Genomic DNA, 27,239 nt, shown 5'->3' on the forward strand with positions numbered 1-27,239 from the left:
ATTTCCAGCGCTAATCCAAATTTATGCCTTGTAGAGAATGACAATTTTTTCTGGAGCCCCTGTGGGCATCTCATATCATTGTTGGGGAAAAGATCAGATTCTTACGAATTCCTTTATGTACTAAATCCTCTAAGTCCTCTAGGACCTTCTAAAGGGTAGAAAGCTTATTGAGCATGAATTCCCCCTCAACAACAGAGACCACTGATTTCTTACAGATTAATAATTTCTGATGTTATTTGGTATGGATTCTGCGGTGTAATATCTAAGCCAGCTTTTTCTCAAAATATGTGTATATTATATATATATAGATAAGTGTATTACCACTTGTCAAAAGCTGCAGCACCAGGGAATATGAATTACTCTGCTGTGCCCTGACTCAGTGAAAGGTAATGGAGGGGAGGATAGCTCCCAAGGGCTGTGTGAGAGGCTGGCTGAATGTCTCCCTGGTAAATGAAATGGCAAGACCCATAGGACTGCACTGTGCTCTCAGTGTGGGGTGAGCAGCATCTGCCTTGTTTTCTGCTGGAGGACACCACCTACATGAAATTCTGGTAGCTCTGGTGTTGATTATGTAGCAGAAGGGTTGCCCAATATTTGAATGAAAACTTAGAGGGTATTATGCAGACTGACCATCCACATTGTTGCTCATGGGCTGGGAAACACTTCAAGGTAAGTTAGTCCTTTGTTTGGAGGTAACATTACAAGGCCCAGCTTCAGGGTTGTGGTGAACGTGGCTGTTATGGAAAAAGCTGAGATCCCTTTTCAGCTCTGGTGTCATTGACAGACTGTCACTCCTAGAAAGCACACAGAAGAAAGCATTGCTGTATCTGAAGCATGGCCCTGACTGACTGGGTTAGCTCATGCACACACGTACTGGAGGCACATTGTAGGTAGCAACTGGTGCAGGTAAAAACATAAGGTAATCCATACCTAGGTACTGGCCTGGCACAGTATTGTCTGCCTTGAAACACCCCTGGCTTCAGCCTTCAGGTGGTGGGACAGGCACATCTGCTGCTCTCTGCATTTTTCCCATGCTATCCCTGACCAGCTCCAAGGGCATATGCTGTTGGGACAGATCTGCCTAGGACAGACTGTAGATTTTGTATTACAATCCACTGTTGATTTGCTATTTGCATCATTCTCTCTTTTTAGAATTTAATAAACTACTAAGAGTCTTGTTTCTTTTTTCATGATTCTTGATATCTTTCATTCTTAATTTTCAACAAAATAATTATTTTTTCTTTATAGAGGAAACGGATGATAAAACGATGTTGGCCCAGCTAGGGGAGAAGCACTGAGTGTTTTATTTTGAGAAAAAAGGCACTCCAGTTATAATATTGTTCCAGTTTATTTTCTTTTAAATCAGGCATCCAATTGCTTATTCTGTGTCTGCTGTTGGTAGCAATAACATTCCTAAGACAACCACTTACTGGGAGTGCCAGTAAACAGCACTTCATTGAACAAGCCACAGTTCTATTGGTGACTGGCATGACATACCTGTGGGAGACAAAGATATTAATTTAGAAATAAAACTTGCTGGTTTTCAAATACCTCATCTGAACACTTTTGTTTTAGAGGAAATGGCCCATGATGCAAGCAAAAATGATGTATCAAAACAGATTATCTTTATTAATTTTATTAAAAAGACAAGCTAATCTAGAATTAAATATATACATCATTGATTAAAGCGACTATTACTGTCAAAGATTAATTAATAATGGACTAATGCAAGGATTAAATCAAAGTAATAATTGAAGTTGAATCAATAAATCAATTGCATCGAATTGTCAAGTCATCAAATTATTACAACTATTTAAATTTAATTATAATGTCAACAGCAAAAAGAAACGTTTGGGTTTTTTTCCTTTACTTCTGCCTTAGTAGCTGAAGGAGAGGTTGTTTTCTTTCACTTGAGTCTTAACTAGTGCTCCATCTTTAAAATGAGCACTGATAAAATTTTATGATGGAAAATTAACCAGGACAGGCAGTAGACTAGGTTTTACCAGTTTCACAGAAGTATAGAGACAAAAGTGACTCTTTTACCACTCACCACTACTAGTTAGAACTCATAGCTGCTAAACAAGTCATTTTACTTCTTCTGCTCAATTTCCTCCATACATAAAAATAGAAAATTTAGGAAACTTAAAATTATTGGATGCTTTGGAATACAGCTGCTTGGTTTCTTTGAGAAGACAGACAGGAATGACAGATTTCACAACTTGAGTTTTTAGTGTCATATAAATATTCTTTACTGTCCATACATTTGCACTAGCATGCAAAAGCCCTGACCAAATACAAAGAGAGCAAAATAATATCTCTCCCAAAATAAAGCAGGCAACGACTTGATTTTCCTTGTCTCTCTGCTTTATGTGAATACATATTACAAATATGACTATTTATTACAACCAATCTTTCATGCAGTGATGGACTAAATATAGCAAACTACTGTATCTTTCAGCCCTTCTTCCTTTGGACATCTTGTCAAGATAAGAAAAGATTGCCTCTCTACTATGTGGTCTTAACAGTTATAGAAAGCATAGAAACACATCATCAAGATATTTTCTATGTGACTTTGGGATTAACTAGAATGTTTATGAAATTTAGATATGGTCTGGCCCAAGACGCAAAGGGAGCAATCTTTGGCTTTATGACAATTTGTTAAGTTCCACTCAAGAATTACCAGTAACCCGCAAAATCCATTATCAGAACATTGTGATAACATGTATGAGAACCATAATAGAAAAACTAGAACCAATCTTCAATCTGCTCTATGAACCATGGCTCCATTCTTGTAGGAACTATGAGACATCACAAAACATCAATTTAAACATGATTCAATTGCTTAGTTACTTTCTTGCATTGCCATGATCCAATAAAATCATGGGAATTACTATGTGGCTTCATTCAAGGCAAAAATGTATGGATTGCTCCAATCTAACCACATACAGCTATATCTCTGTATGGTGGTCTTCCATTTTTTGTAGAGCAAATTTTCCATGGTGTGCACAAATTTGGACTTCTCTGACTGACACAGCGACAAAACTCTGTCAAGCTACTGCCAGCATGCCAGTCCTAAGGTGAGCTATGTAACAGCATTTTCTATTATAGGGATGTAAATCAGCAGCAGATATGAATGCCTACAAGTAAAACATAACAATACAATGATAAAACTTTGTAGTAGCACATGGATTTCCTCAGTTCGCTACTGTCAGCTCAGGCCTCCAGGGCTTAATAGCTGCATAAACCTTGTAAACAGGAAAGGGCCATTAATTTGAATGAATTCAGGCATGAACTTAGGGGGTAGAATTGCATCTCCACAGGGTGCTCATTCTTTTCTTGTTGTCTCTGAATCAACATGATGTGCATGGGATAAGATCAGCCTCTTACAATGCCCACCTCTACCAGCTAAACTCTGCACAGTGCTCAGTCTGTAGTGGTTCGAGGCAGGGCTTGCAGCTGGGGATGGGCTGGGGGTGTTGTGTAGTTGCTCCATTTCTGTTTCCAGAAGCTTGTGTCCTCTCCTGCTGGTATGCCCTGGGCATGGCCCAGTGCCCAAGACCATTTAATTGCATGGGCTAGGATATGAATTGCCAACTGCCATGTTTGGCACATGAAAACAGCAATTTCGAGTTTACTGCAAAAGAACTGAAACAGTATGTGGTTGCTTTCAGAGATAATGTAGAAAGCTTGGGTTATAATGTAGCTGACATTTTCTGCATACTGTGCAAATACAGAACCAGATTTTCAAACATTTAATATTGACTGCTATGGAAAAAAAATTCTAGACATGCCCTTCAGCACAAGGGGAAAATTATGAAGAAAAAATTACCATATAAACATGTATTTTAATTCTCATAGGAAACCATTCTCCTCATTACAGAATTAGCAACCACAGTTCCCAGGAATTCTTGCAGAAATTTCTTCTGAGGGCTGCAAACAATTGTGATTTACTGTGTTTGTGTTAGGTTGCAACTTGTCCGTGGTTTCCCTTGGAGCAGTGGCCTCTCTACTTGTGTTGGGAAGGATTTTGGATAGGCCTAGGAAACCACCAAGGAATGAAAGTAATGGGTCAGCCCAAGAACACAGTGGCTTATTCTTGTACTTACGCTGCACGGGCACACACAGGTGGCCAAATACTAGTACCAAGACACTTTAAAAAAAGAAAATGATGATTTTTTTTCATCACATTAGTGTGTGGAAGTGGCAATTAGACAAGAAAAATGAAACGCTTAACATTTTTCCAAACAGCTACGTTAAGTCTAAAATTACCAAACTCTGCACTACTGTCTGGAGCTGCTGATCTTTAATGGAGTACATTCAATTTTATTAAATGTCTTTTTCTGAGAAATTACTTCATCAACTTTCAAATTTCTGTGGTTTACTCAGAGAAAACAGTTGACAATAAATATTGTCAGGTTGTATTCTTACACTAAGCTGACTTATTCTAATGAGATTTCAAACATATTTCGCAAAACAGAAAGAACATAACTAGATGAACATCATACATAAAATTTATGAAATGGTTGCATCTTAACCACAGTGTGGATCCTCCTGCCTTAGTGACACAGAACAAGACACATTTTGAAGGGCAGAGCAGCTTCTCCTTTTCCCATTCAATGGATTTCCTTCCCAGACTGCCAATATTTCATTTATTTTTCTCTAAATGGATGAAGCTGCTGAGTGTTTTATCTCTTTGCCTCAACATGCTGTACTGACTTTTTATGCTGTCATTCTGAACACTAAATGAAATGCACTATATTTGCCAAATTTCTAATGGTGGCTTTCCTTTCATGGGGAATTGACATATGTTTATACTATTTTATTGGTGCTTAAAGAATATAGTCTGTTTGAATAAAAGTTCAAAAGCAAGCCACAAAACAGACTATAATTCAGTCAGGAATAAAACCCCTGACTACTCAATTTTGAATTCGGGTAGGCATTGTGGAATTGAGGCTTTTTTCCTTTGTATCAACAAAGCTCTAAAGGTTTGTTTCCACTTAGGGTGTAATGGTTCACTTCTAACTTGTATTTCTCTTTGATAGTCAATTTTTTTATCCTATGTGTATTTATTTTGTAATTTTTTTGTTTTTATAAAGTGCTTCCAATGAGGACATACTTTATAAAAAACACTTTTAATGCCTACAATTATTTCAATCAGTGCTCAAAGAACTTGTTTTAAAGCAAAATAACTCAAAGTAAAATGGAAAAACTAAATTCAAGTTTCTAAATCACGACACAGAAAAGAGCAAGTGATTACATTCCAGATGAAGCAGAAAGATGCCCAAGCGAAAAGGAATACTGTAAATGACTTTAATCACTAAAAGGCTCAGTGAGGAAGTTCTTTGTGGTTTTGGTTAAATACATATCCTATTTTTCACTGGCCTGGGGTTCTGCTTTGCACATGTGGGTATGCAGACTGGAAAAATCCTGCTGCAATTCTACAAGAAAGGATAACTGTGCCTTCACTGCCATGGCAAAGACCCAAGCCCCAATTAATTCATATTAATTAAGTAGTTATTAATCATAGTATTGACTATAGTGTAGTTTTTACTAGTGGTAACAATTATATTAGGAAGAGGAGGCATATATATATACACACACATATCTGGCAATCTTTTAGGAAACTTTGCAGTAAGGTTGCAGGTATAATGAATGATTTGGGTCCTTTCAAAAAAGAAACCATGACCTTTCCTAGGGGCACTTTGATGTGCTAAGTGACAAGGGCAGGTGGACTTGAAGGCAATCAGAACTTGGACTGAATTTAAGCTGTTTACAAGAACAATTTGGACACTTGACCATGGGTTTTGAGGAAAATAGAGGAGATAAACAGTGGGGTCATTGCTGAGGCAGAATTCCTGCCCACATCTCCAGCATACAGCGAGACAGTGCAGTCAGGCTTTCAGAGGATTTGGGTGCTATGACACAGTCCAGTACTAATATTAAATGGCAGGGATTTTTGAGCTGTGTCATGGCTCTTTGTGTTCATGATTCTTTTAAATTGTTATTTCTGTCAAAAACACATAACTTTTGCTATTTTGAAGTTGTTGCTTTAGTTCACTTGTGAACTGCAGTGTGAGCCTTGGATAAACCCTTGGAAGAAATAGATAGATAGATAGATAGATAGATAGATAGATAGATAGATAGATAGATATAATGCAAATCCTTCAGATGCTACAAAGTGATTCTCTGTTGCATGTATACATGTCTATCTAGAAAGCTACTGTTGCTTTTGTCAAAGAATCTCAGCTAATTACAGCAAAGTTCTCCAAATTGTTTACCAAAGCAAAGCACCCTCCTACCCCTAACACACTGAGACCATTCATCAAATGCTGGTTCCCTACAAAATATTTTCTTGCTTCATATTTCAATTCACACTAAAGTGATTGACGCACTTGTAAATTCTGTAAATGACTAAAAATTACTGAAATTAGAAAAACTATTAAAATACTGAAAATCAAACCCTGTGTTCTCTGACTGCTGCTCCTGCTAGAAAAATCACATCACCAAAAATTAACAATTTGAGCTGTGTATCTTGGCACATCCCTACTTGCTCATCTCCGATGTAATGAAGTTGTTTACTCTGAAGAGGTAGAGAAAAACACTGTATCTAGGAAGATAAGTAGGGCAAGTACAGGAAGTCTAGCATCTAACTTCTTCAGCAAATCTTCATAAGAGGGATTCCAGTGACACTGTAAAAGAAGACAGAGATTAAAACAAATCAAATGTGTCTGTAGAAGCAAAATAAAAAATGTCCGTAGCATGCGAGTACTGGGTACCTCAGAGAGCCATATGTCTGCCAGTTCTTTGGGGATTAAAAAAATGAGAGGAAAATGAAACAACTGAAGACATTCTTACTGGATGACTTTCACCATATCTGGTGCATGCTTTATTATCAGCAGTGTAGCTGAGGAATTCCTATTTCTCTGATAAAAGGAGCAGCAGTAAATGATTTTGTTACAGATTTCCAGGGTTGCATTGCTAAATCAGTTGTGAGAAGTCAACCCTGACAGAAGCATGTTTGGCCTCATAATAGAGCTAAAGGACTTGGTTTATATGAAGGCAAAAGTTCAATTGGCTGATGCTGAAAATGCCAACATTTTTGTACTGAATCTGCAGCAGTTCTGATGCATTTTTGTTTCCTGTCTGAATCACTAAAAGTGGGAATGATATTTCTTGGAAATGGTTCTCATAGACATGGATCTGATTGCAAAGTAGGACATCTTTGCCTGGGAACCTTGTATAAGGATTACCTTGTACAAGAGTGCAACAGTGGCACTGTTATCTTTAGAGGTGTTACTCAGTCATGCTTTGGGAAAAACATGAGGGATACTAGTTGTCACTTGATCCTAAGGAACATATAAAATGAATGCAAGTATTTGGATAACCTTTTCTGCAAAATGAGAAGTCTAAACTTCAGTTTCCTATAGAGTTTCTGGCTGTAAGAGTCTAAGTATCTAAATCATCTGCAATTCTGTGGGAAAGAGGTTGTATCTGCACCTTGCATCCAATGTTCAAGAGCCAGTGTATTAATGAAAAGCTGTGACCTGGGTAAGCAACATACAAAAATACACCCCCCCAAACTGCCACCCAAACATTCCCAGAACTTTGCTTGTGATTCAAGATGCGAACAGCCATGGGATGGTCAGTCCATTCTAGGTACTAATAAAATGTGGTGCACTCTTCCCCTTACATAGAAGTTCTTGTAACTAAGTTGGAGAGTACATTCAAAAAATGTGTGTTTTCACAAGAAACAAGGGGAATAAATCATCCTTAAGCATCTAAAAATTAGAAAATCTGCACAATTTGGTCTCCTTTTATTATTAGTGGAAAGGAAAAAAAGCTGTCCTGTAATCAGAATTCAAAAAAGGGCACATTAATCCCTATTTGATAGTGTGTATTCTTGTCTCTTGATCATAAAGTATCATTAGTTCAGGATTAGTTCAGGCTTGACAGCTTGCTTTCTGACATCTTGACAATACAGCTCCCACTCTACAGGTCCTCTCCCAGAAGCTCTGTAGTATATTGTTGGTAGAAGGAAAACAATTTTATATTTTAATTACACTGCTAGCCATCTCTTGTACAGGCAGCTGATTTTACTCTTTTTGATGCTTTTCCTTCCTTATTTTTATTTTAATATTATTTTATAGAAATTTTAAATTCTGAACACTTTCTTGGAATTTTCCATTACCACACTATTAATGATAACTTGAGTGTGTCATCTTGAAATTGTCTATTTGGTTTGTGTGCTAGAGAAATTCTTCTAGTCAGTTACCAAATCCATCAAAGATAGTAATATTTCCAATATTTTACTTGCTATTTTGTGTTTCTCTAAGAAACTATGGGCATATGTCTAGTTCTTAGTCATCTATGCAGCTAATACAGCATCAATCAGACATGAAAATTGAGTTAAAGTTGGCAATTTTCTTTTTCTGCGCAGTCATTAAGTATTTAATATTTCCTTTTTGTCCTTCAGGGAATAAATTTAAGAAAAATTACTTCCCCTCTAAGTGGTCTCACTTCTGCCAAGTGCCCCAAGTAAGCCCTTCCTGTGATAGGTTATGCTTCGTTCCATGGAGCTTTTACCTTCTCTGTTTGGAGATGGCAATCAAGCTTGTCCAGAGATTTTGGCCTCCTTGTGTGCCTGATCAGGACCCTTTGTGATAAATTTCAAAATAGCCCATTTTCATTCAAGGTCTTATGCTTGTGTCAAAACGCTGAGAGTGGAGAGTGGTACACTATTTTAACAAAACATTTAAATTGAAGTATAAGCAATAATTTTCTTAAATTTATTTAGGTGCAGGGAAAAACAAGGAATTGAAAATGAATGAGAAAAAAAGACTTTAGCATTATGGTGTGTTTCACATCTATTAGGAAATATAGGCTACTTACATTTCATTATGGATTTTATCTAGTTTACAGGTACGGACTGTCCTTCAAAATATTCTCACTATATGCATTTTTAAATTCATTTATAGGCCTGGTTTTGAGTAAGATTAATATATTTTTGCTAAACACTAGTATTCTGAAACAATGAATAATGAAAAAAATATTCAGTAGCATTTCAACACTTTTAAAGGTAATATAATTTTTATTATCTGCTTTCATTAGCTTTTCTGTGACTGGAGAAGGAAATTGTTCTGTGTTCATATGAAAGCTCATATAAAAAATCTGTTGTCAAGGTAAACTTAATTACAAACCAGAAAATGTTTTGGGACTGTTCCTTCAGGTGAAAAGATATATCATCCAATAACCTGAATGAAAAACTACAGGAAAAAATAAATCTACAATATTAAAACTCAAAGTCTTAGAATTATAGTCACAGTCTCCAAATATTCCATGAGAGAAGCTTCTTCCCATAGAAATCGAAATAACTATAAGTGATAATGGCAAACCCTTTGGTTTATGGAAACTTTTATGGAACCTTTCAACTAATATGGTGAGCCTGGAGTCAGCCACCTTTTCAAAACATGATCTGGAGAAGAGGAAACTGGTGCCCAAGAACCACACTTCACACCATCTACCAAGATCAAAACATTATTGAAAAGACTGGCTCATTAGAAAACCTGTCAGAGGGAGGTCTTCTTTTGAATTAGGTATGTATGCAATTAAAAAAGCAGGAGGGAAACTACTCTTCTTCACACCTTTTCTTCTAGCCTTGGTTCAATGCTCTGCCAACACAAAGAGCTCCAGGAAGAGTCTTTGTCCTGTGAATCTGACTGCTAGGTTGGGGACAATAGTACAGGGCAGAGCAATATAGACACAGGGAATTTAGGGTCCATGACATTAGAAAGCAATTCAGCAGAGGTTCACAGCGGCCAGGGGTCCCATGGGTATCAGATTCACAGATAACTTGTCCTGTTGTGTTGCAATCTAACCAGGCAGGGCTGCTGCCTCACCAGTTTCCATCTATTTGTTCTATGGACAGAACAGAGACCTCTTCCCAGACAACCACCAGATAACAAGGACAGAACAACTACTGCAGACACAAATCAAAAAGAAAATTAATAAGTAGAGGGTTCATGTGGATTTTTTTTCCAGACCACTCACTTTGAAAATTCCTCACTAAATATGTTCTTTTTAAAAGGTGTTTTTGTACCAAAATAGAATGCATTATCCAGTGAGTCTCCATGGTAACTTTGTTTCTTATTAAATGGAAGAGGAAAAAAGCCTAATTAATGCATATGACCTTGTATTTGTTAAAGTATTCTGCTATACCTTTAGTGACTCTCTCTGCTGTATATTGAAAGACACTATTTTCCTTTGGCTGTTTTTAAAGAGTTACAGGTTTTTCCTATTAAATGTAGATCATTGTGCAAACAGCAAATGGTATACCAAGGGAGAAAATTATGCCTCTCTGCCTCTTGATGTTTTTCTTAACTTTCAGATGTAGTGCTACTTTACCTTGGTGTTGCAGGAGAAGTCATTATGCTCCTCATTCTTTTAATAAAAACCTAAATGATAGGCTTCCAACAATCATATCTGGTGCTAGTCAAGTGCAGTCCTTTAGACAATTAGTTTAACCCCTTTACCCAGGCAAATAAACTAAAATAAATAGCTTTATCCAAGCCTTTCAAAAGCATTCTAGAGTAAAAATGATGAAAAGGGAAGGTAAAATAAAATAAAATAAAATAAAATAAAATAAAATAAAATAAAATAAAATAAAATAAAATAAAATAAAATAAAATAAAATGGAATTTTCCAAAGGAAAAAGGGCAAGAAAATCTATGGGCCTTGTTACAATTCACACTGTGGCCTCTTTACTTTTGTCATAGTCATAAGAAAAATATCCATTGTACTTGTACATTAACACAACACTGGGAAATACTATGGAGGCAGAATACCAAAACCAATATATTTTTTTAAAATCCAAATAATCTTCAAAGATCTACTTCTATGAATTTTAGTTTATAAAAAGAAAAGAAAATCATTTGAGAATGAACCTTGAGTTTAATTTTTTAAATTTTCCATACACAGACTGAATGCCTGTGCCCTGTCTGTCCCGGTGCAGTCAAAAGATTTTAAAGAAGGGCTTCAGCAGCAAAGTTGGAGTTGGTGATCTCAAAGACCCAACCTTATCAATCCCATGATTCTATCAAAGCTATATGGCCCTTGGGAATGCTCAGCCCAGTCTTGATAAGGAAAAGTATCATTGCCAGTGAGGCTGTGGGGAAGGAAGAGGAGGGCAAAGGAGTTATTCAAAATACAGACATATATGAGAATGCCTCCTCTGACCACAGGCATCCAAGGAACTACTTGCTATTTCCTGGACGCCCATTCCTAAGCCAGAAATGGCCAACGACATGTAGCAGAATGATGGTCATCCAGGGCATGATGCTAAACCTCACCTGCTGGGATGCAAGCCTGGTATGTAGTTGCAGAAGAGCTCTTGTGGATCACTTGGAACAGGGCTACCATGATTCCTCAGTCCTCAAGACAATCTAAGTCACATCTCCTCTGTGCACCTGGGAGATATTATACCAGAGCTGCCATGTAACTCTTGTTTTTCAGAAAGCAGGGTGTTCCAGTTCCTTGCCTTTCTTTAAATAACCTGCTGCAGCTGGTATTTAATCTGTGTGTTTTGTCTGAAGGGGCACTGAGGGATTCCTGGTGACTCACGTAAATAAATATATTTGAAATGTCAATGCTCTGAGACAGTGCTTGGCCTAATTGAAGCTGGCTCAAGTAAAAGAAGCAGACCTAGGAAGAAAATGTTTTGAGCCATTGATTCCAACTAGCGCACAATGTTCTCAATACAAATATAAACCTCTTCTTGTCCATTACATCTGGGTATTTTTCTTAGGTATGCTGGCTCCAGAAGGCAGCTATTCTTTATGTATACCTGTTTTGTATATTCATTTATGTTTCCAAATGGCACAGTGCCCTTAGAAACAGACCATTTTTTAGGATTTTCCCTTTTTCATTGGCCTGTTTATCTGCAGTTTTAGAGTTGATCTGCAATGAACAGAAAAAACAGTTTTCACAGATAATATGAGTTGGTTCTCTTGATAGGATATCATTTGGGATTAGGTAGATCATGCCCTAAGAATAATATGTTTGTGGTTAAAGGCAAATTCTAGTACATGCAGGTCTAAGGAGAAGATGTCTGGATTATTTTGCACTATGTTCTAGTCAGAGTCCAATGGATCACAAACAAATGTAATTTCTACTAACAAACATTTGACAGATGAGAAGGAGCTGAGAAATTTGCCATGGTTCAGTCAAGGCTGTTACGACATTTTTATGGCAAGAGAGAAATGATGGGACATGGAGAACGATGTAGGGGAAATTTTGTTTGCAGTGTGGAGAGGAGAGTCAGTAAGAATAGAAAAGACCTTTAGAAGAGGCCAAGCAAAGGCTGGTGAAGGTGCTAAAGGCTATGGTGATGTGTAAGTGCAGGTGACACAAACAGAGGCTAAGCTTACAGAATTGACAGTGTCTGCTCCATGGCACAATATTTAGTCCCTGGTGTAGGGTGGCTGGATTGTCACATGGCAATGTGGCAATGGGCCCCTCTACATTACACTGACAGCTGCCACCCTGCAAAGTTTTGGACTTCTTGCTCATACAGCAGAATAATACTTTTTCAATGAATTTTTTACTTTCAAGTGTCTCAAGTAGTTTGAAGGCTGCATTTCATAGCTGCTGATTTATGTAATGATACTGAGGTTTCATTGCACAGTCTGGAGTGTGGCATGACAACAGGGATACAGTTGCTGGAGGCTTTTGGAAGTGCACAAGAAAGAAGATTTTGGAGAGGTACGCACAGAATGATGGGGGGAAAATCTGGTCCATTCTCACCATGACTGCATTTTGATAGCCATCACTCATCAAAAACATGCCCAGGTTTTGCTTTAGAGAAAACTAGTCCCAGGAATAAACAAACATCTGTGCAACCAGGGGACCAGCGTGCTGCAGTGCAGGATTGGTGTGGATGCTGAGGCAAAATGGAAGGCAGCTCCCTTATGGAAGAAGGAAAGCAGGATTAAAAAAGCATATGAACTAAAGACAAACTAGGTTATGACCTAAGATCTGGAATGGCCTTGCGAAGCTAACCCAAGTCCTGAAGGATAAGTGGTATTCTGAAAGACTCCCCATATAATATGCAACACAGAGATAGCTGTCAAGGCCAGAAGGTACTATATGAACCTGAAAAGGGTGAGGAAGATCAGGCTTACCCTTCTTTATTGGCATGTCCTTTGGGAACAATCTAGCAGAAGGTAGAACAGATAAAGGATTAGAAAGCACTTCCCTTGGGATTCTGCAGTCTGCTGTCTATTGTCCATGCTGGGCACACAGCTCGCCCCAAACTCAACAGCAACAAAGAATTATAGCTGCTGGCCTTTAGATGTGCATGAAGTGTTGTAGCCATGTGCAAGACAGCAGTAGCTCAGAGAAATGTATGGAGAATCACTGGTGCACTGCTCAAGATACATGGCACGGTTGCTGGATTTTTTAGGCAGAGCCTCAGCAGTGCAGGATGCAGAGCAAGGTGCTGAGCATCTCTTGCAGTGGATCTGGATAGGAAGCCACCCTCCCTAAAAAACATCCTTAGAAAACCCATAACTGCAGCTGCCACAGAACCTGGTCACTTACAGCTCCGCAAGCCTTGCTTGACCTCCAGCTCTGACAGCACTGCAGTTTCAGAGTTCCCTCATTCCAAATGCTGTGCATGAGAACATTCAAAATGTCACATCAGTCACTGAAGAACTGAACATTAGCATGAGCATTATAAACCTCTGTCTACAGCTCAGTGTAATTTCTGGTACGAGCAATGTAGCAGAGAAGATGCCTCACGCAGCAGTACATAGGGAAAGGTTCACCAGCTGCAGTGGCAAGAATCATCCTGAATTTCAGTGGGCCAAAGAAAGAGCTGGAAAGTTAGCAAGGAACTGAAATAACTTCCCGCTTACATGTCATCAGTTAAAAAATCTTGTTTCCAGTAAGCTCCACCAATTTGAGAAAATGGTATTAGAGCATTCATTCCCTCCAGTGTTGTCTACAGTTCTTGGAAAATCTGCACAACTCCTTTGCCTTTCTCACTAATCCATTCTGTATCCATTTAAAATGGTAAATACAGAGTATGACTCAGATCAGGCATGACTCTATGAAGGTCGATGTTACAATAATTGTAAATGTAATAGCATTTTATACTGCTACAATTGTTTGGGTGTTTGGGGTTTTTGTACAATAGAAGTAATATATATATTTTCTGTGAAAAATGGTTAGTAATTCCACCAACAGTAAATTATCTCATATTTCAGAGCAATATAGTGAAAAAATTGATTAGTAAAGCAATTGTAGTTTGGTGTCTAACAACCTCATCCTAGTAGATTTCAGTCTTTGCAAATCTTTGTTATCTCCTCCAAGGTACTCCAGGTACCTCAAGACTAGAAAGGAATTCTTGGGTCATCATCTTCCACAGGGTCATCTCCTATTGTGTATGTATCAATTAACCTTTTTCTAGAACTGAGAAGCTGAAAAAATCTGAAAGGTATTCTCTCCTAAGCTTCCAACCAAGCTATTCAGCACTTCACTGCGCTGTCTGAAAATAATCTAACCTGCAGTTAATGTATCTGTGGTTCATTCATACCTATGCCAAAGTGGTTCTTTAGCATAAATAGATCTGAATCAGTTCTTGTTCTTCTCTGCTTTAGATATTTATAGACAGAAATGACACCCCCACTCAGCTTTCCTCCTGCTTGTCTAAGCAAGCCACACACCTCTATCTCAACTAATAAAATGTGTTGTGCACTCTCTAGAACAGTCTGGTTAATCTTTGCTGAGTTTAGCTTATCTGAGTTCATGAACACAGGTTACCAGAAGTGTGCGATCTAGCTTCTAAGACCTCCAGAGAAGTATACTATTCTGGGTTTGTTTTTTTTCTCTCTGTAGGAAGGGATGCACTCTAGATTTAAAGCTACATTTTTCAGTCTCCTCATGTTGGTGGACATATTTCTTGTGTGTCATTCTCCCCTGAAATCCACCTGCAGTTTCCAAGTATAAACTCCAAGTTTACAGATAATTTCTCAGAGCTGTCTCTGCCCACATGGCACTGCACCTTGTATATTATTCTACCATTCACTGGTTCCTCTTCACTCTTCATGGCCATTCAGTTTGGTTGCATTATATTCTGATCTTGCTCTATATAACTAACTTCTGACTTCAGCTCACCAGCAAATTTATATATAATGTGGGTTTTTGCATCATTATTTTTCTTTTTGTCTTGAAAGTGTTCCTCAGAGCTAATAGTGTTTTTCAGCCTTAACATTTTGTTTTTATCAATGTTGTTCAGATTCTCTGTTACTTTTTTACAATGGGTGTCATTTTGCCATGCAAGCACTCTTACTCATTTAATAAAAAAATTGAGGAGTAAGTTATCACTTACCAAGACGGGATCTGCATTTTACTTAAAATGTAAAAAATGCAATGTACTTCTAATTTGCAGGCTAAGTAATAAGTTATCAAGCACCTGGAGGATTATTCCCTCTGTTATGCCCTTCTGTTAATAAATCACTCTTTGATCAAAAACAATTGATTCTTCTCTATAAATATGTATGTAGAAAAAAAAATAAAGTTTCTGAAATTGTGTTTCCCCTTAAGCTGAATATTTCAAGAAGTATTATTGAACAAGGCACAGAAAAAAGATAGAGGATTTATGATGTGTGTAAATGTGTTAGAAGCTGATGTGAATTCATTTAACCTGAGGCCTCTAACGATAATGTAGTTGAAATAATTTTAATTATTATCATCCTTATTGGAGATAGTAAAATACTTTTTTCATTAAAATCTGTGGCTTGCTAAATGAACTAACTCAGGCATCTTTAAAAAAATGGCATTAGAAATATGCAGTCCATTATAAAGAGATACAGCATAGGATTCTATTTACATCTTTTTTTCAGGGTCAAATCCTCCTATGCATCACCTCATTATGTGTTTCAGGACTGGCAGAGTTTGTAGCATATGCAGTAGGCATGTAATGCTTTTGGGTACACTTGAAAAGAAAGATGGTGGTACATGCAGTTTTCAGGGCAGACACTCCTGTATTTTTTTTACTTACCTGACTTTGCCATCAGAGCAATCATTTGTTCTGGCTGCTGTTTGAACTTGTGCTCTCCTGTACAATGTAAGTGCCTGAAAGCTTTTTATTTCCTTTGATCGTGGTTTTGTTGCCTTTTACTGAACTTTTAGTGTGGGTTGGCTGCTCCTTGGCAGCCAGGAGTGGACGGGCACTCCCAGGGGCATCCCAAGGGGCAACAGGGCACTGCAACACCAGTCACCTGTCCAGCAAGTGCCAGGTAGCTGTAGCAGCAGGCAGGTCTGGGTCAAGTCCAGAGCTCTGCCTGTGTGTCAGAGTCCAGATCTGGTCCAGCAGGTATGTGCAAGGTGCAAGCATGGCTGTGACTGGGGAGTGGCTCTGGCAGTACCTGGAGGCAAGTCTCATCTTAAACCAACTCCTGGGCTACGAGGAGGATTCCTCACTGGGGTATCTTAGCAGACCCGTTCAGGAGAAGTCTCCACTGAGGCTTTTTCAGCAGAGATTTTGCCAACAGCTCTCTCCGAGGCCAGGCCCCTGCACATTATCTAAGTTGGCCCTAAGCCCAAGCAGTCAAATCCCCAGCAGTGGGACAATGTGCTCAGACACCTCACATTCAGTATCACTGTATATATTGACTACCATAGGGGAAATGATATTGATGAGCATAAAAAAGTGCCCCCAGATGGCAAATAAACCAGAGGTACAGTTATTTTATTCACTGAAATTAGTTGAATATGATTGCTGTCTGTCACTGAGGCTGAGTGGATTAATTGGTTCCTGACCAGCTATTCTTCTCTCTGAGAGGGGCTCAAAGAAAAAACGATGGAAATGTTTTCAATTTAGCTACCAGCAAACCTTGATATTTAATTATTTCCTTTAACTTTTTGAGACATTTTTTAGGTTTGTAATAATGTGATCACCTTAATGTTAACTTTGGTCTTGTGGTTCTAGGATTTTCTCTAATGACAGATAACAACAAAGGAGGGGAAGGCAGACTGATGTGATAAATTGAATAGAATTACTAAAAGTGCCACAGTTCACCACAGATAAAACAAACAGGAGGCCAAGTTAGAAAGAGAGAAGCACTCTCACCTTTCCTCAGCTTTCTGCTATAAAAGGAAGCTATTTATTAAATGGTGTTGAGTCTAGAAGGGGGTTGGGACTACAAACAAGGAAACTGCCCCTGGCCTTTTCATTCCTGCTGTTTTGAGAGTAAAAGGACTTAGTCTTTACTGTTCATAAATAAACAGGACAGCAACAAAGGTACCTGGCTCCATCTATTCCTCCTTCTAACAGTATTAAGCTGCAGGACCCTGAATTTTGGGTAAGTGCTGGGGTCAACAGAGGCAGCAACTTTTATGCCTCCTGACTTGGTATCTGCTTGCATTACTGATAACATTTCCCATGCATTGTATTGAAAGACATGTAACTGCTACAAGTCAAAGGACATTTGATGATCCAACTTGCTCTGCCTCACTGCCGCTTAAGTTTAGGCTGAGGCTTCTACAAAAGAACCCATTTTTTTTAAAACACTGGTCCAGCCTTTAAATATTTGCCTTCCCAAGAAGACAGAATTTCTTGGTGAGGACTCCTACCAAAAGTGTAAGTATAAGCTCAAGTATACTTTTTTCACAAAGTAAAACTCCTCCCAAAAGTTCATGAGGAACGATATCAATGTAAAAGTATTTAAATGACAGAACCACAAAGTCACATATTAATATTTAATTAGAATTAGAAAAAAAAAAAAGGCAAATGTTTTCCCCACTGCTAGCCAGCTAAAGAGTACAATATTTTAAAAAGCAATGGAATCTCTCTTCTACAAGCATAAAAAGGACCAACATACACTCATGAAAAAAATTACAACAATTTTTATAAAAAGTACAGAAAGACCTTTAAATGAAATACCCTTTGGAGGATTCCTATCAGACAGATATTAATTTTCTATTGATATTCTTATTGATAAATAACTAAATTAAATGCTACATGGAATATACCTTCCTATGAGAAATGTATTTTGACCATGCTCTTTTGCTCACCTAACTTTATCTATTTTGATAAACACAGAGAGCTACTGAATACTAAGACTTCAGCTTACTAAGCTACTGTGAAAAAGTTCCTATATTTCCCTGGTTGTCTGGAGGAGACTCAATATCTCTGGAGAGCATTTCTGCTCATTAACCTCTCCTTCTTACTTTTTTTTTTCCTAATTTTGTTGATTTATGGATTTCCTACCTGGATGATAGTGAGTCAAATTTTGGATAACTATCTAGACATGAGCTAAGCAAATAAAGTATCAGGAATTATGCTGCCAAATGAATGGCTTTGGTGAAATCTATCATATTGCAGATGTTCATACATATCTTGCTTACCATGTGTTTGGTAAGATCTCTTTCTTCACCTTCACTAGTATTAATATGTACTACATGTATTAAGAGGAAAATCCTTGTCAAGCTTTAATTAATTGAAATTGTAATTGAAAATAATTTAGTCTTTAAATATAAAGTTCCTGTTTCTGCAACATTGTTATTATTGTTTGGAGGAAGAAAAAGAACTTATGACAGGCTTGTTCTATAATTGGACTCTTTTTCAAGTATTTATTTCTGTGAGAGACTTTTGTTTTCCTTGACTTATTTTTCTGTTCTCAAAAGTGTATGATAATCTCACTTGGCTCTCCAACTGCTACTGTTTTCAAGTGGCTGCAGTTATAAGTAGCTAACCTGCTGAGACAGTTTATTTAATACCTGAAGCTGTCTTAGGGACGAGGCTTTCCTATAGAATACAAACAATTGGCAGTGGGCAAATGGATCTGGAAAAAAATAAGATTCTTTTCAAACCTTCAGCAGATGAGAAAAAGGGCTGGGGGATTTTTATGTACAGCAAATAGTAATCACTGAAAATGTGTCCAGACTTTGAGTAAACTTGGCGAATTTTGAAAAAGATTCTTCTGGTTGCTCAGTACTTTTGTTAATTTTGTTCCTCAAAAAATAGGAGAATAGACAAGCAAATTTTGAAATTTATATTCTTTGGGAATAGGCTAACACAAGATAACATGAAAAGGAAAAATAAGAAGAGGGAATAAGCATCTTGTACCTGAAGTGTCTGACTTTTCTGTGTAAGTTGGCTGCCCACAACTGTGAATATTTGAAAAATTTTGCTTCCACTTTGAGATCACCCTTCTTGCTCACTTTGAGTGCCAGAGCCCCTATTCCTCAGGATCCTTCTTATTAATTACCTATTCTTTGACAATTGCCTCAGCTAAGGAGGATGATGGGGAGAGAGGGAATAGTCTAGCTTCCTACCTAGGCCAAATCATATTTCCAGTTAAATCAGGGCAGAAACATGTGTACATAAGTTCTTGAAATTAAAGCATGCATTTGTAAATAAGTCATTCTTTGCCATGTTTGATTCCAGTGAACATTTTGTCCCATTGCTCTATGGAGATCAGAATTGCCTCTTTCAACATTTCAAAACCTCTAAATGAAACTCCAATTATCATCAGATCAGTTTGAAAGTAGTGATGCTTTAAAGATTTTAATTCCCTTTTTTGTTGTTGCCTGATTACTAAACTGTCAAGATAAATTTGAACATATATTCAAATGTTTCTCTGTATCTATGAAGCACAGAAGCTTTCAATTTTTTTAATGAAAGCTGGATTCCAGAGTGTCCAGGTGATTTCAGAAGTCTCAACTAAAAGAAAAACATTGCAAATACAGAGGCACAGAGAAGTCAGTCTTGAATTCCATTCCTGAGACACTATCTCCCTAGAGCTGTCACAAACTGAATAAAAGGAAGCAAAAGAAGGTAGAAGAGTAGCTTTTCTTTCTAAATAAGAAACTAAAGTATACAGAAGGAAAAGCTGTCACCTATTAACACATTTAGGACTAATTATATTCTTAAAACCCATTGTCTTCACTAGCACTCCTCAGGAACTTGTATTTATGCCCATTATGACTTTACTCTGAACTGGAATTTGTCTCTCAGGTCCAAGTCACCTAACTTTAGGCACCAAATTGAAGTTACCTCCTGTGGACTCTCTTCATTGCTCAATAGAAAGTGATAACAGATGTTACACACATCTGAAAAAATCCTTGAAGTTGTATATATACAGTCTTATGGTCTCATATGTATTTTGTAGTACTTTGGAGATGTCCTTCCAATCACTTAATCACAGGACTGTCCTCTTCAGCATGATTTCTAGACATGGCTGATTCACTGAACTGAGGAAGCAGCACCTTTGTTTGGTGTGGGTTGTGGAAGGCACGCAGTGGTGAAAGGAGAAGTTGGTAAAGGCAACCAAACACATACAGGCTCAGGCAGTGCAACCACAGGACTAAATTCTTTAGAGTAGGAGGCCCTAGGTGGCAACTGAATGACCTCTTCCAATTTGAAATAGGTTCCTTGTTCTGATCGAATTTTGCAGATCAATATGAAGTACTGGCATGCTACAGGAAATACAACGCATTTTTGCATATCTAGGCATGCATTCAGTAACATCAACTTTGTACTACAGAGTGATGAAATCTTGTCAGACATAGTCCTTTACTGTTGCAGGTTCATTAAAGAAAGAGAACCCTGAAAAAGAACCAATTTAGAAATACAATGGGAATTCCTCCATGTGTCTGAAACAGTTCACAGGTTCTCATCCTTTGAAATACACCGAGCCCCTGTTTAGATCTCTCAAGTCTGAGTGCCTTGTAGTGTCAGAATTTCCAGACACTCTCCAATGGTGCTCTACTATCATCTGAATACTGTTTTGGTTTATAGTTTATTATTATGCACATCATATGAATACATATACATTTTTAATTTAAAAATTCTCCTTTTTTTTAATATCAGTATCTATTCAAAGGGAAAACACTGCCTGCTGAAGTGTGTGCAAAAACTGTCTTTGAGACTACACATAGTTCAGGAAAAAAAGTTTTAAAGTGGAATAATCTATAACCTAACATTAAATTTCAAAATAATGTATTGAATAATTCATGTCTTTTCAGATTTCTTAAAAAATGGATCTAAAAAGCACTTAAGAGATTGTATGAGATGTATGAGATTTTCAAGTTTTAAAAGTGGTATAAGTTAACATTAGTACCAAAGGTTCTTAGACCGTACCTCTGTCAGCTAGAAAAATGTGCCAGGTCAAGATTTACACCACTGTGGGTTGTGCAAGTATTTGGGTAAAAAAAAAAAAAAAAAGGAAGAATTCAAATTATTGTACAGATGATAAAGAAATATGATGGTTGTAAAATATAGACACGAGAATCTTCTTGAATAAAAAAATGAAGAAAATTGTAAAATATATTCTGAGGATTAGAGATAATACATGGCATACAAGAACTGGATGGGAACTGGAACAGACATCTCTGTAATATTGCTAAAAAGAAATACACTTTGGAATTGTGCAATGGAAGAAGATTTTAACTTCCCACATACAAACTGGTGAACAGAGACAATAAAAGTGAATTACACGGTCAAGGTATTTCTAGAAATGTTAGCTCAAAGATTTATTCTCATAAATACTACATGAGTAAGAAATGGTGTTGGTTAAGACTAGGTTTCTAAAGAACATGAGAATATAAAGACTGACTTCAGAGTACAATCTTGGACTGAATAATGTATGTTGGCTTCGCTCTATGTAAATTTATGCAGACATAAAATTAGCTTTTCATCTAAGATTTTCAGTCTCAAAGGAACAAACAAGCTTTAAAGACTTAAATGGTACAGTATAGGATCTCTAATATGCTGCTGGTTTGGACTTTCCTCAAGTCAAAGTTGCAAAAAGTCTTCTGAGTTTGCATCTCAAGTAAAGAAGAAAGGTGAGGGTTCTATTCTAACAGTCTGAAGTTCCTCCTCTGAAGAAGCATGAGGAGTAATCAGGAGTTGAAAAAGAGACAGAATGAGACAGCAAACATCTTACAGCTCAGGAAGGACGCAGTTCAAACTTGCCCCAGCTCAATCTAGGTTAGGTTTTACTTTTAAAGTAGAATAAACAGAGTTAATTCTTTTCAAGTTGTTTTAATGAAAAGAAGAGCACAGTGACAGTTCCTGAAAGCTTGATAGTGGCACCTGTACTTTTGTCTTTATCATGGCTAATGCTTAGTGTATTCTTGCAAAGATGATATTGAGGGAGATGAACTTCCTGTTTGACCCGGTATATTTTTTGCTGTGTTCCTAAGAAGGAAAATGAGAGGGGAAATCCTATACAATAACCAGGTTATTGAGGTTTAAAAATATTTAGTTGTTTCTTCCTGCCATATTCCTTAGTTGTTTCAGTTAAATAAGAATCATGGTATAGACTAAGCAAGGGAAGGCAGTGGAAACAATGGACATGTGTATAAAAAAAAAAAAAATTACCTCAAGCAGAGTAGAAATCTCATGCATGAAACAAAATATGCTCCCATCAGAAAATCACCATCCCAAAATCTGGGAAAATGGTGCAAAATCACAAATCTTGATATAAAGTTTTAAAATTTACTGTTGTTGCTGAGTGGCGCTTTATGACTGGGAAATTACCTATTTCAAAACAGGACAATGTGGAGCAACATCAGCTACAGTAGACTGATTTCTGTTGTAAGCAAAGCTTTACAATAAATTTGAAGATATATTAATATCCCTGAAATAAAGGCTATAAGAACATAACATGTTACACATGCTAGTTAACACCAGAATAACACAATGTCTCTCTTAGAAAAGAAAAATTACTCTGTTAAACAAGGAATTAATGTATCTCACATTCACTAAAGTGCTATGGTGGCATTTGAGACAGTAATACCAGAGAAGAGAGAAAGAGGAAAGTTTAAAGAAGATAAGGATGAGGAGACTGGTTGTGTCAAAAGAGGAATCATGAATCTAGGGCATTATCCCCACCAATGTTCCTAAACAATAATTTCTGTTTTTTCTGTCAATTTATTAATGATGCAGGCAGAAATGATAGAACTCTACCAGTTAAACATGAGAACATAAAAATTTGGATATTAAAAACCATATAATCATAGATTTTCAATAAGTGCATTCAGTCTGAAAAGTCAAAAGAAGCTTGTAAATATAAATGTAATGATGTTCTGCACAGCTGTTTATTAAAAACAAGGAAGAAGATTGATTTAAGTCAGAGAGACGTGAATTTTCAAAGACCTACTACAGAAACTGATTGTTTGCAATAGAAAACTGTTGTCCTTGGTGACTGGAGAGTTCCCTCCCAGCCTCATGTTCTAAGGCTAAAAGCTAAAAATCTATACAGGTCTTAGGAGCGTCATGACAGTCACATGCTCACTCAAAGAATCTTTCAAACCAGTAGAAGCTTCACAGTGTTAAAAGCCACCAGAAATCCTTCCAAAGGTTGCAAACTGCCCTGATTTTAAGGCAATTTTTTGTAATTAATTGCAAGGAGCTGCCATCCCTTGGAGCGAAACCCCCTGAGAGACCCTGGCTGCAGGCAGCTGTCCTGTCTCTCACTCTAACACACAGAACTGAACCTTAGCCAAGATAAATCACTGTCAAGTATCCTCAAAGTTCAAGTGTTAACCATTGCACTGGTGGCTGCTCTACCAGAGTAGCCATTGGTATGGAAGTACATGTCTAAAATGAAGTTTATCTAAAATAATTGTATTTTATTTTTTGGTCTGGGCTAGTCAGTTAGCTTCTTCCATGGCTTGTAAAAGATGTGTGCCTTAGCCTGAGACAGTTGTCAGAGATGGGTGGGATAAATTGCCTTCTGTAAACTGCATTCTGTAAAGGCTTGTCCTACCTAGCCTGTCTGCTGTTTAGACAGTCTTGGTGTCCAAGCTGCCAAACCTACAGGTCATTAATGCTGGATGGAATGGAAAACACATTCTGGGGGTTGTTTACAAAGATTCACTGTAGGTGAAAGAAACCAAGATTTATATGCTGCCTTCAGAATCAGAGCACCCGTTGCTATAGGTGATGAGGGAGTGCAGGTTCCTAACTTCAGCCCCAGATAGTTACTCATTTCTAGTACGTCAATCTGTGGCTACTTGACCATCAGGACTGCATCCCACCCCACTTGGCACAAGTGGAAATTGGCAGCTAAAGTACAGCTGTCAGCCTTTCTTTCTTTTCAAAATGCTTTTCCTCCAACATATTTAATTTTGGGGAAAAAAATAAAAGTTTTTCAGGAGGCAGGGAGGGCTAAGAGAAGCTGTTAGCCAAGAATCACAGGCAGGCAAGGCAAATCTCCACCAGTGAGGCCATCCCACTGCCCACAGTCTCAGGGGGTAGCCAAGGGCAGCCCCAGCCCAGGGCACTGGGCACCTCCCTGGGAAGGAAGATGGACCACAGCTGGGCCAGGGTGTCAGCTCATGGGTCAGGATCTGAATCCATGGGACCCCAGGCAGACAGCTGAGATGCAGTGCCCCTCTGGTAGGGACAAAGAACCAGTCTCCCAGTAAAGCAGCTCCAAGAGTTCCAAGGTAGAGAAGCACAGCTTGGTGGGGAAGCCTCAAAAAGCTGGCCTTGCTGGGCACTCAAATATGATCTTCAATTCCCTGATCAAAATGAGAAATATTCTAATTTGAAGTTCCTAATAATTGCAAAATACTGCATATTCCTTTTCATTTTAGGGGGCAAAAGGTAACCCTTTTGTGCACCATGGGTGAAGGTGAACCAAATATAAGTCATTGACCTGGTACATTTTGATTCTTCCCTGCTCTACAAGAAAGGGAGCTATGTTTCTCCAGATACAAATGTGAAATATCATTCATGGTCTGATAATGGTGTTGAAGTCAGAGCTTTTACAAAATTAGGAATGGTTTTCATTATTTGCCATGGGGATAGTATTCCTCTGCTTTTCTAGTTTTCAAAAGTAATTGGATTATTTTGCTTTAAACTTTAAAAAACTAAATTACTGTGGAACAGTAAAGCTACCTGAAAAACCTGATGGATGATAACTCCTGAAAGTTGTTAATGACTGAAATTAGACAGAGTGGATAGAAACTTACACAGCAGCAACAAGGGTTTTCAGTCTCACTTGTTCTATAACTGCAGTATTATTCTCCAGATGATTGACCAGCACACTTACACAAATCATGGGCATACACCTATACTAGCATATTCTTTTCCTACCTAATCGAGTCACTGTTTTCCTGCTGTGTGCAATGTTTGTTCCCCATCAGAGGTGTCAAGAGACAGCTCCCTTTCCTGGAACACTCAAACTGTTCTTTAGGTTGAAATAAAGATGAAGTTCTGCCTGGAAACGGTCCTAGTTTTGAGGAGATCCCAGATAGCTTGCTAAGCTGCTTTCCAAAATACAGCTAAATATTTGTCCAAGTATAATTAACCCCTCTACAAACACCATCCTTTGTATTTTTTATAAAAAGAAACATTACAGGCTTTCTGTATCTGTCATAAAGGAGCAGAAGTAGCACATTCCCAACATTTTTCCTTAACAGATCTCCTTGGAGATTACCACACACTATCTTAGAGCAGTTTAAGTGCACTGAACCCCATAATCCATGCTTTCCTGTGCATGATGCTTTGTTAAGTAACTAGATTTGGTGCACAGCACTCCGTGTTGAAAAACTATATTTGGGGTTCTGTGTGCTTAACTGTACATTGGGCTTTTTTTAAGCTTGCATTAAGACATTGCTCTGTGGTTTAAATTTTCTTGCTCAGGAGAGGCCTCATGAGGGTCAAGGATTGAGCTATGAGCTTAAGGTGGGGTGGTTGTTTGAAAAATATTGATGTAGCTGTAGCCTTCTTTGAAGACTTTCATTCATATCCTACAAAGCTTCTTCATTTTTTACCCTTTATGGTAACTCTTTGACAGGCAGAGACTCATCAGCCTTAGTCTTTTTTTCTAATGATAAAAAGAGATACTAAAGTTGAGTTAGAAATTTGATAAAGAAACTGAGATTTCAGTTAAAACATATTTTCCAAATATTCCAATTTGTTATGTGATGTAAGCTGCAAAAGCAAGAGAATATTTTCATATCCTGTTTTCAGAAACAGGAAATTGAGAAGTTGATGAATGGAAATGCTTTAGGTCGACTCACAGTTTTCCTTTCTTAATAAAACTATTCAATTAAAATGTTCCTCATTATATTTTCTTTCACTAAATGCTATTTTATTTTTATGTGAGCTGCTACAAATTTTAAATTTGTTTTATTAACAGAAATATACATCTGCTGTCACACTGGTCAGCACTATTTTTTATTTTACTCATGCAATTCTTTGGACTTGGATTTCCTCTTGACAAAGAAATGAGTTTTGGAGATAAAGACTTCTGGCAAGGCTTCCTCATTGATTTAAAACACTGAACTGGATTTCTAGTTCTGGCTCACACTGAGGCTAAGTCAGTTTTGCAGTGGTTTGCAGGTACCTGGAATTGTAGCAGTAATGAGAAAATGATGGCTCTTCCGAAGAAGAACCTGGGTTTCTCAGTTTGTCACCAGCTCTTAGAGCCTCCAAAAGGTGGAGCAACACATTTCTCCCCATCTCTCACAGCAGTCTCTGCTTGGCTCTTTCATTTACATTTCTTGACATTTTGTTCTGACTCAGTTGTCACAATGTCATACATCAATTGTTGAGGGTTCCAGGCTCCAATGAGGGAATAAAATCATGGAGTTTTCATGTATTTGGTCAAAGACAGTTAAGTTAAAAAGAGTTTAAATATAATAAAGTGATTTAAGTTTGCAATTATTATAGAACCCAAGGGGTTATTTAGCAAGGTGCAGCTAATGAATGTGACATAAAAGCAATCCATAATCTGTAGCACTGTGGACCTGAAAAAAAAAAAAAAAATCCAGATTCCTGACCAGAAATTGTCTCAAGCCTCACTGCTGTTCATTTCAACATGCAGCACTATACTGGAACTAATCCAATAAAAACTCTGAGAGTTCACCTTCATCCTCCTTTACCCTCAAGGATTTCTCTTTTGGCAGAATCTAGTCTGTTCACACTCTGTTTTGCCACAGTTGTTCCCTTCGTTCAGATCCTTTCTAAACTGGAAAGTGTTTCTCCTTCAGAACTGCAAAAATATTTGTAGTTAAAATTCCACTCGGACATGCTGATTGAAAAGACCTTATTTCACTGATGTTTACCTTGCAGTACTCAACCTTCAGTTTTTTATTTACATTAGAGAATTACTCTGGATTTATTCTACCTTCTAATTGTATGCACTCTGGGGAGACCCACTTTGCAGAAGCCACGAGTCTTGGTAGTGCATTCAACTCTCCTCATGTATCACAGACAAGTC

At 37.6% G+C, this 27,239-nt stretch overlaps 1 long non-coding RNA gene across 2 annotated transcripts in view; it reads right to left on the reverse strand.

Annotated features, from left to right (window-relative positions):
* Window positions 1-1,451: 1,451 nt before the first annotated feature.
* Window positions 1,452-27,239, reverse strand: part of LOC138118976 (uncharacterized) — a 54,862-nt gene continuing 29,074 nt past the window's right edge. Inside the window, exon 3 of one of the 2 annotated variants that reach the window (XR_011155344.1) lies at window positions 1,452-1,497. This is a non-coding gene — a long non-coding RNA (uncharacterized lncRNA). Of the gene's footprint in view, window positions 1,498-4,340; window positions 6,690-27,239 lie in introns of those variants that run through there. The other variant, XR_011155343.1, reaches the window with a different exon arrangement.

Source organism: Aphelocoma coerulescens, chromosome 1 (assembly GCF_041296385.1).
Source record: "Aphelocoma coerulescens isolate FSJ_1873_10779 chromosome 1, UR_Acoe_1.0, whole genome shotgun sequence".
In the NCBI taxonomy this organism is placed as follows: Eukaryota; Metazoa; Chordata; class Aves; order Passeriformes; family Corvidae; genus Aphelocoma; species Aphelocoma coerulescens.